The following is an 11,130-nucleotide window of genomic DNA, read 5'->3' as shown; positions in this document are numbered from 1 at the left end:
TGTTCGTGGCAAGAGCTCCAAAATCTGATTTCCTGTGGCCCGTTTCAGTTCCAGGCAATAGAATGAGCCTAGCAATGGGCACAGTAATGACCTGCAATAGAAGAAGAAATGAAGAGAATTAGGTTAGTGCCAAACATATGTATATACACTGCAGTAAAACAAGGCTTGGCAGTATGAGAAAGGATAAAAAGCTTTCAAAAGAAGCACTTGTTAGGGCTGGCTGGCAAGACAAGCTAGTTCTGTGGTGAGCATCAAGTCTACTCATGTGAATAGTAGTTGCTTTAATGAAGATTTCAGAGTAGAATAAAGATTCGTATTATTGCTAAATACAGGCCTTGTGTCCCCACTATCTTTTGCCGTCATTTACTCATGTTCAAACTGGGTCTAAAACACTAGTGCTGGAATAATCGATTACACAAGGTGCAGAGCAATAGAGAGGCAAATCGAGTGAGTGTAAAATGTTACCATTATGATATGCACGTGGAGAATCTGGCCCTCTCGCTTTTTCAACAGAAATCACTTTGGCAATGGAAAATCCAAGGGAGAGCCAGATCCTGGTGTGAATTGGCATCATCTCTATTGACTTCAGTGGAGTTATGCTAATTTACAACAGGTGACTATCTGGACCTGGGTTTTATTTCTGGCTCTGCCACAGACCTTGAACATGTCACCGCCAAGCTCTGTGCCTCAATTTTCCCATCTGTACAATGGAGATAAGGACACATATCCACCTTTGTAATGTACTTTGAGATCAATGGATGAAAAGCTGCTTTTGAAAGGATAAGAAGCTGTAGTGATGCAGTCCTCCAAGAAAAACTTAATCCTCGGTGAAGTTACCATATTACCCACTATATAACTTGCTCCCTGTCTGTGTGAAAGTTGTTTTGGAAGCACTTCCAGTTTGAACCACTGGAGATTTATATAACATTCTCCAAAGGGTGATGTCAGGACAGGTCTAATGTATGCACATTAGCTTACATGCCCACAGTTCATTCCACCCCAGGCCACTGTGATATAAGCATGTTGTTCATTCATGAAGTTAAATTCCTTCCTGACCCACAGAGACAAGGTGGGTGAGGTAATATATTTTATTAGACCAACTTCTGTTGGTAAGAGAGACGAGCTTTCGAGCTTACAGGGAGCTCTTCTTCAGGTCTGGGAAACTAACTCAGAGTGTCACTGCTAAATACAAGGTGGAACAGATTGTTTAGTGTAAGGAGTTAATACATATTTCAAGGGACCATTCAAGGTACACAGCCTCAATACAATATATTTCTTGTGAGCTGTACACAGAGTGGAAGTTTGTTACGAGGCTCAGTTTGGGCACCATCAGAGGTAACTACTACACCAAAATGATTTCTGTGGACTAGTACATGCAGGTCCATGACCTTCCCAAATCAGATAATGAGAATAGAAACATAGGTTTCAGAGTAGCAGCCGTGTTAGTCTGTATTCGCAAAAAGAAAAGGAGTACTTGTGGCACCTTAGAGACTAACAAATTTATTAGAGCATAAGCTTTCGTGAGCTACAGCTATGAAGTGAGCTGTAGCTCACGAAAGCTTATGCTCTAATAAATTTGTTAGTCTCTAAGGTGCCACAAATAGAAACATAGTGTCCATATTACAATGACTGAGCAAGCTTTATTAGGCATTTTAATGCCCAGGCAAGTCAGTTAAATCATAATTGGTTTGAACTGGCAGTCTCACAAGCTCTAGCATTCTCTGCCTGCAGCTGAGTGCCATTCAAAATTCTTGCCCGACTTTAAAAACTTTAAAAGGAATCAAAGGAATAGTTTCCAGTCTGATCCTAGCTCCTAACAGCCCCCACTGATCATTCTAATTTAGGAACAAAGGTACAAGGGAGCTGGCTTTTAGAGGGTAAGATTTGTCCCATGGAAATGAGTAACTATTACAGGTGAGGAGAAGCAAAAGCAAATTCCACTGTCATTTGTGCATCGAGGCAACATGATGTATAGGCATTTCCATGGCATTCCAGATTATACAACTGATCTCAGCACACCCCTGGGAGCCATTCCCAACCTCACGCTACAGATGGGGAACCGAGGTGCAGAGAGTCAAATAGGGGACTTGGTGACAAACTCTGTGCATCTGATTCTGCGCTCACTCTACACCTTGGAAAAGCCTAGGCCCCAAATCAGCAAAGAACTTAAGTGGTACTTATCTGTAGGCCCATGATTAAGTCCATCCCTATTCAGCAAAACACCTGACCAAGCACATGCTTAAAGCTAAAGTAAGTGCTTTGCTGGAGCTACCTGGTATAAAACCAGTGTAAGGGAGAGGAGAATCAGCCCCATATTCTCCCTTTGAGTCAAGTTCTCAGCAAGGTTTAAAATTAATCATGATAAAGTATAATAATTAATAACAAGTGTCTGTATATAAAGAGCCTGAAAATTCCTGGATGTTTATAGCTACATAACTAAACAGGTATAATTTAAACAAAAGCAAAGGCTGCATGGTCTCATCAATGAAAACCAGAGCTGTAGCCCGATCCAAAAGCCCTTTGAAGTTGGTAGAAAGACTCCTTTTAATCTAAATGGGTTTTGGATTGAGCCCCTAGTGCAGGAATGAAAACACACACATCTTTTCCCCAAACCTACAATACAGTAAAAGACACAAATGCTGAAACAATAGTGAATTGAAAAGGAAACAAGTCACAGTAATGAAATGAAGTTGTACTTTGTACGGAGAGAGAGTCAGTATGGACGGAAAGGCTAAGGAATGAATGAGTCAGTATACGATAAGATAAATGCAGAAAGTTTGGTATTAGACCCAGTTAATCAAGAGCTCTGGGGTGGGTTTGTGTTTTGCTTTCAGGTTTTTTTTGGTTCACATATCATCTGTTTGTCATAGAGAGTTGACAACAAATGAGCTTCCTTATAATAAACAAAATGGAACCAAAATAAAATAAAATTGTTTAAAGAGTAAAAGTAGGGGGGGAAAACAAATCTGTAACTGAAAGAAAATAATTGTCAAATAAATAGATGAAAAGCCTTAATGTATGCCTGTAAAGGTTACTGGTCTCATTTTAAATAGCATAGCAGATGAGGACCAATGAGAGATCATTATTATTAATAATTATCTGTATTATGTTAACAGGTAGCACTTTCTTTCAAATTCTTGGATGGCTCAGGAAAATTAAAATGGATTTTTACCAAATTTTCCTCCCACAAAATATACATTTTCAGGTTGAAAAAAGGAATGCTAATTTGTAGGATTAATTATTATATACTAATTAGTATTGTTATCATTATTCCTAATAATAGTATGTCTTTGCTGATTTTAAAACAAAGATACAAACTTAAACATTAAATAGCAACTACAAGAGAATCCTCCCACCACTCTACACCTCCTTACCAATCTCATCTTCCTTTCATTATCACATCTGTGATCATGAGAAATTCAACACAGATCTATGTACCTATCTCAAGGAAAAACCAGTGGTTCTTCTCATAGCTCTGGACAGGATATATTTCCCAGCAGTGATTAATGCAGCCACTTTAAAGCTTCTCTGCCACTTAGTGGTTACAAAAAGCATTACTTTCTTTCTCTGCACTGTGCTGGGATCGGCTCTGTTTGCATACAGAGTTTGTACAGGGATGATGGTAATCTCAGTTCTAGTCAGGAGCAGAGCTGTGTCACTCTTTCCAAGAAATATTTAATGTAAGAAGTGCCCCCACATAATTCTGACAAAATGCTGATGCCCCGATGGCTCTGTGAAGGGAATAAATCCCCATCTGTCTAAATATTTACCCCCGGGTTAAACTAAAAATGTCTAAATCCAGTTGACAACATTCCATTTCATAGTGCAGATACTTGGGACAGATGTTCACATTTGAATGGAAAAGAGAAGCTTGGCCTGTGGGTTCCATTCCTGGATGAAACTGACTCTGTGTGAGCCGTGGCAAGTCACTCCAGCTCTCTGAGCCTTACTTTTCCCCTTGCAAATGAGGATAACAACACCTGTCTATGTCACAAGTAGGTCATGTAGGCCTAAATTCTCAACATTGAGCACCTACATCCATATTAAGGCGATGGACAGGGACCCAGGCCACCTGAGTTCTATTCCTGGTTCTGCCATTGATCTTCTGTGTGACGCTGGACAAGTCACTTCACTCCTCTGTGTCCTCTCTCAACCTTTGTCTGTCTTGCCTATTTAGTTTGCAAATTCTTTGGAGCAGGCACTGTCTTTTACTATGTGTCTGTGCAGCAGTTAGCACAATGACTCCCTGAGCTTGGGTAGGACCTCTAGGCACTGCAAATAATAGTAATAATAATAATAATAATCCAAGTGGTCTCATTTTATTTACAGACAAGCTGGGCATCTGCAGCTCTCATTCCAGTCACCCAGGGCCAAATTCTGTTTCCACTTACACTGATGTAAATTCCCAGTGACATCAGGAAGTTACAGCCAATTTACATGAGAGAAAGAGCAGGGTTTGGCCTTTACTGTGTAATACGAGATGGGCCACAACTGAAAGATTTTGTTCACAATCCCCTGAACTGTGCTCTGGAGAAAAAAATGAATCCTAGATCCAAACTAGGTCAGGTTTGGTTTTGTGAAACTGAAAGCTGACGGCTGACGGATTGCAAAACTAATTGTTTCTTATTGAGAAGAAAGAAAACCCGGACCTGTCACCCAAAGTCCTCCCCTACTCTGGCAGTCGTGATAAATTGGAACCTAGACCCCTTTTGGTTTCGAGCCTGGGGTTTGCAAACTTAAAACATGATTGATGAGGTTTTGCACAACCAAAACCCAGACTCCTGGGCCCATCCCTGAATTTAGTCTGTTTATTTCTAACTGCACAGTAACAAACAGAGAAGGGTTGAGCGCAGAATTAGACTACTGTAATGGTTTAAAGGGGCAAGTGAATTTGGACATTTCCTCTCTACCTTTGTTCCAGCAAATATCATCAGAAAGTTGCCAAAAAGAAAATGAGTACTTGTGGCACCTTAGAGACTAACAAATTTATTGGAGCATAAGCTTTCGTGAGCTACAGCTGACTAAGTGAGCAGTAGCTCACAAAAGCTTATGCTCAAATAAATTTGTTAGTCTCTAAGGGGCCACAAGTACTCCTTTTCTTTTTGCGAATACAGACTAACACGGCTGCTACTCTGAAACCTGTCAGAAAGTTGCCAGTGTCTGTTTTGTAGCTCCTGTGTTAGCAGGTTAATTCATCATGGCATAACACTAGGGGCTGGAATGAAACACAAGTTCTTAGCAGACAGACAAGGCCCCTGGGAGAGCTGGGAATAGGACCACCTATACTACCAGAGATCACTAACAGTAACACTTTAGCTAGGTAAACATTCCTGCTGAATCATGTGTCTTTCCTACCAGCATGGATCAGAGAAGAGAAAACCTTATGAGGCTGTTACCTAGTTAGCCCCAGACCTTGTTTTCCTATCTGCACAGCAAGGGTTAGGAATAGCATTCACCTTTCTTAGCGTAAATCAAGATTTGGTTAGGGAGGATGGGGCTAGGGAACTTGTCACGGAGGCGAGGGTTGGGAGAGGACAAGAAGATAGCCCCTTCCCCAAGTTTATCTGCCACGGTTGGGAATTAGACCAGGCCAGAAGACAACGGAGGACATGTGTGCGCTCATGGAGAGGAGGTTGCTGGTGTAACATCCTGGTAAAGTTTGTGTCACCCTCCCTTCTAGTGGCTCTTCCACTAGGGGATAATAGTTTATTATTACTACTACTACCACCAAATGGTACTTCTTTAGCTCAGATGGTAGTGTTCAGTGCTGTAGTGCTGAAGCTCCTCAGTGCAAACCCTGCTGCTGAGCCATATGGAGGGTCACTGTGTGGCCCATGTGCAAACCCAGCCCTTACTGTGGTTTGACTCTTTCACATAAACAAGGCTGGTGGTAGAGGAGAAAATGGCAAAACAGCTAAGAAAAAGAAACATGGAGTGATGCTGAGGTTGTGACGCAGCCATATATACGGTGGTTCCTTCCTTAATGTGTCAGGGCCTCATATAACCACCATTGCTGAATACATACAAGCTCTTAAGAATATTGTGGGTGCTGAGTCTGCATTGAAAAGACATTTTCCAGGTGACTGACTGGAAAGAATTTCAGAATCTAATTTCAACAAAGCAGTTCATATGTGCTAAATCCTTGCTGCGAGGTATCACCTGACAAAACCATCGACCAACTCGCCGTTGCTTGGCACCCTGTGCTGCATACATACTTGTAATACGCTAATGGGCAACACTGCCTTACGTACGAAGGATGTAGAGCCCAGCAGCTGCACAGCAGCATGTGGCTCCGTCCCACTTCAAGCAGCAGATTTGAGGGAGATAAGCTTCAGCCTTTGGAAAGTTCTTTGCAACCACATGGCTTCATACGGGTTATCCTTTCTCTCATACAGAGTCTTGGCTAAAGAGCTGCTGTTGCTCCATAGCAAACGCCCTAGCTACACCATGATTTCAAAGGTGGCTATTTGGAAACTAGAGAAGATGTTCAACCTCCAGGTCATTGGTTCAATTCCAGACTCTGTCAGTAGCATCCTAAAATTGTTAGCATCTGATGGTTGTTCAGTGGTCTGTCTGAATTGGTGGCTCTCATTCTAGTACGCACTGGGTAGGTCTCTCTCTCTCTAAGTATATTTACATAGTCCTTCTTGTGGGCAGTCATACCAGAGATACCAAGGATAGCAGGCCAAGAAGACAGTCTTATCTTTTTATCACTAAAAGATATGTAGTGTGAGCGTTTCCTGCCCTGTTTTGAATGAGATACATTATGATCTTTACCGCCTGCTATAAACTGTATCTAAGTGGCATCTTTATTATTGTTCTTTATTGGTATTACAATAGCACATAGAGATCTCAGCCCAGAGCAAGGCGTATGTGTACTGTGTGCTGCACAGACACACAATCCCTGCCCTGAACAGCACAAATCTAAATACACAAGATGGACAAAGGGCTGGAGGGGAAACAGAGGCACAGATGGTGAAATCACTTCCCCAAGGTTACACGATGAGTTTTATGGCCGAGATGAAAATAAAACTAGCTACTCGTAGTCCAGTGCCCTATCCATTAGATAACACTGTGTCTTCTGGTTTTATATATCAATTTTTCATACCCATCTTCACCAGCCAGCATTGCCTTTCAGTCTGCTGGTGACCCTGTTGGGGAAGACTGTGCACGTTGGTAAGGCAGCATGAATTTGTGAATAGCAAAAAAACTGGGAAAGAAACTGTAAGATGTGGGATACTGTGCCTTTAAGAAATAAATAATGGCCTCCAACGCTGAGCAAAGAGGAGTGAGAAATCTTCATATTAATTGACCAAGTGCCGGAGATTTGCCAAAGTGTCTCTGACAGGGCAAAAGTGCCAGGATGTCATGTTTAGAGACACCACAGAAAAAACAGAGGGAGGTCACTGTGTCAATCTCTTGCCCAGCAAAGATGGAAAAGCAGCTGAGTATACAACCCCGCCCCAGGCAGTCATGCAAATGGGTAAGAATGGAAACAGTGTTTGACTGAAAACATGATATGCGCACATGTCAAGGAAGCTTTCACGGCCCTGAAACTGTCAGCACTGGCATGTTTTATGTTGATTGTAAATTTAAAACATATTTAGCAGATTAATAATGCCTCTCTATAGTGCCTTCCACCGGAGGATCTCGAAGAACATTAATTAAACCTCACAAATTCCTTCAGATGTAAGCAAGGGATATTTAGGGATCCACCATTGAAATGTAGCCACCTCTGGAATAGAACTTGATGGCTGTTTAACACAGTACAGTAACACGCTACACAATGTGTTAGTGCAAGAAGTGAAGAAGCCCTTATCGATCTGAAATTGTAGAGTGAATTTAGGTTGACATTTGGCTCGGATTAAATTGCAAACTCTTCAGAGCAGAGACTGTCTTTTGTGTTCTGTTTGTACAGTGCCTAGCACAGTGGTGTCCTAAACTATGATTTGGGCCTCTAGGCATTTCTACGATATCATAAATAAAATAATAATGATAATAATTAGTAGCAGGGTTAATATTCAAACACATACAGAAAGTGCACTGGGACCTTTAATGACCACAACCTGGCTGGATTTTGGTTTTGAATTTAAATGGGTTTCTATCAGCGTGCAGGAGGATGAAATTGGGCTGATGCCCCAGCCCACTATAGAACCATCTGGATAGATGTAGTGCAGATGCCAGTGCACTGTCTACACTAGAGCTTCTACTGCTGATACCACTGGAAGATATAAAAAGAAATCTAGTGTAGATCCATTTTTTGTGAAAGATTCAATACCACATGTCCTCCAATGAGGGCTGAAAAAGCTCCTACTGCAGTTCTCTGATCTTCCAATGAGTCCTTCAGCAGAAACAGGGAAGATTAGACTTGATATTCCTGCTATTTAAAGTAAAAAAAATGAACCAACTAAATCCATAAATCAACTTGTTTCAACTCGTTTAAATAAAGTTCAAGCTAAAATGGTTCCCAGTCCTGAGTGGCCAGTTTTGTAGACAGGACCAAATAACGGCCCCAATCCCATCAATGTTATTACAAGTGAGTTTAATTGGCAGAGAACCAAAATATTTTTGCATGATATATGTCATAAATATAAAGGGAAGGGTAAACACCTTTAAAATCCCTCCTGGTCAGAGGAAAAACCCTTTCACCTGTAAAGGGTTAAGAAGGTAGGAGAACCTTGCTGGCACCTGACCAAAATGACCAATGAGGAGACAAGATACTTTCAAAGCTGGAGATGGGGGGAAAAACAAAAGTTATTTCTGTCTGTGTGGGTTTTTTTTTTTTTGCCAAGAACAGAACAGGAATGGAGTTTTAGAACTTAGTAAGTAATCTAGCTAGATATGCGTTAGATTCTGTTTTGTTTAAATGGCTGATAAAATAAGCTGTGCTGAATGGAATGGATATTCCTGTTTTTGTGTCTTTTTGTAACTTAAGGTTTTACCTAGAGGGATTCTCTATGTTTTGAATCTGATTACCCTGTAAGGTATTTACCATCCTGATTTTACAGAGGTGATTCTTTTACTTTTTCTTCAATTAAAATCCTTCTTTTAAGAACCTGATTGCTTTTTCATTGTTCTTAAGATCCAAGGGTTTGGCTCTGTGTTCACCCATGCAAATTGGTGAGGATTTTTATCAAGCCTTCCCCAGGCAAGGGGGTGTAGGGTTTGGGAAGGATTTTGGGGGGAAAGACGTTTCCAAGCGGGCTCTTTCCCTGTTATATATTTGTTAGACGCTTGGTGGTGGCAGCAATAAAGTCCAAGGGCAAAAGGTAAAATAGTTTGTACCTTGGGGAAGTTTTAACCTAAGCTGGTAAAAATAAGCTTAGGGGGTTTTCATGCAGGTCCCCACATCTGTACCCTAGAGTTCAGAGTGGGGAAGGAACCTTGACAATATATAACCACTGAGTCAGATTACTCATATACTTAAAATTAAGCCTGGGGGTGCCTGTCAGATTGGGACCCAGATGAGAACAGTGTTTAAAATAATTTTGTAAACTCGACAGAACTATTGTTGACATGTATAATCCGTACCGGGATTTATATTTTATATTGTAAATGTTCACATTACCCAAGCCATGTTTCACACAAAAATTGACCTCAAGTCACTTCTTATCAAAATAAGACAAACAGCATCTCCAGTTAGGCACATTTTAAATGTTATGCAAAAATCTTTTAGCTCTCTTCTAATTAGCAGGCTCCCCAACCTAAATTACTGGCTGGAAGAGCCATTGGCATTACGGGTAAATAGATGTGAAGAAAAACAGACACACTTTATCAGATACATTCCAGTCAGGGGTGTGAACTTTATGCTATTATCAACTCAACCCATATGTGATGGGTCCAGTATTAATGGAAAGACTTACTAAAAAGCCTTGTTGATCCAGGTAGAGTGGCTGAATCATAGAAGTGTAGGACCGGAAGGGACCTCAAGAGGTCATCTAGTCCAGTCCCGTGCACTCACGGCAGGAGTATGTAATAAGTAGACCATTCCTGACAATAAGATTAAGGAGACCCTACAGTGGCAATTTTCAGAGAAGTAGCCGTGTTTGTCTGTATCCGCAAAACCAACAGGAGTACTTGTGGCACCTTAGAGACTAACAAATTTACTTGAGCATAAGCTTTCGTGAGCTACAGCTCACTTCATCGGATGCATGCAGTGGAAAATACAGTGGGGAGATTTTATATACACAGAGAACATGAAACAATGGGTGTTACCATACACACTGTAAGAAGAGTGATCAGATAAGGTGAGCTATTACCAGCAGGAGAGAAAAAAAACCAAACACCTTTTGTAGTGATAATCAAGGTGAGCCATTTCCAGCAGTTGACAAGAAGGTGTGAGGAACAGTGGGGTGAGGGGGGAGAATAAACATGGGGAAATAGTTTTACTTTATGTAATGACACATCCACTCCCAGTCTTTATTCAAGCCTAATGTAATGGTGTTCAGTTTGCAAATTAATTCAGCAGTCTCTCACTGGAGTCTGTTTTTGAAGTTTTTTTGTTGAAGAATTGCAACTTTTAGGTCTGTAATCGAGTGTCCAGAGAGATTGAAGTCTTTCAGTGTTCTGTTTCTTGGTTCCATTTCAATGATCTGTTAGACTGTGGAATACAATTGAGCTGCATCCACTGACATTTACCTGCGTGTCTGTTGCATGTGAAATTGTTTAATGTTTATATCCTAGGATGGATTTGCAGATAAAAACCAATACCAACTGCTTATAAAGACTAAGCAATAAAACTTCTTAAAGTGCATTTGTGAGGACAATGCCTTTGTTAAGATCGCATGTGGATTTTTGACAGAAAGGTGCTCCAGTCTGCTAGCCAACATGCAGAAATAAAACAATCTATAGGCAAAGCATTCCAGAGTGTGAGCTGAATCCTGCAAATACATCTCCACAAAAACAACTCCCATGTGTAAGTGTTTGTAGGATCAGGCCCAAAACAGGCAGGATGAAATCCTGGCCCCATTAATGTGAACAGCAAAACTCTCATTGACTTCAAAGGGTGCAGGATTTTACCTGCAGTGTTCTTCGAAGTGCACAGTGCCGTCAGTGTGAAAGTTGCAGGATCAGGCCCTAAGTGTGCAATGTTTTTATAAGTGCATTGCCACCAGCCTGCAACATTTGAAG

This window comes from Dermochelys coriacea, chromosome 26, assembly GCF_009764565.3.
Source record: "Dermochelys coriacea isolate rDerCor1 chromosome 26, rDerCor1.pri.v4, whole genome shotgun sequence".
Taxonomy (NCBI): Eukaryota; Metazoa; Chordata; order Testudines; family Dermochelyidae; genus Dermochelys; species Dermochelys coriacea.
Note: the sequence above shows the minus strand (reverse complement) of the source record.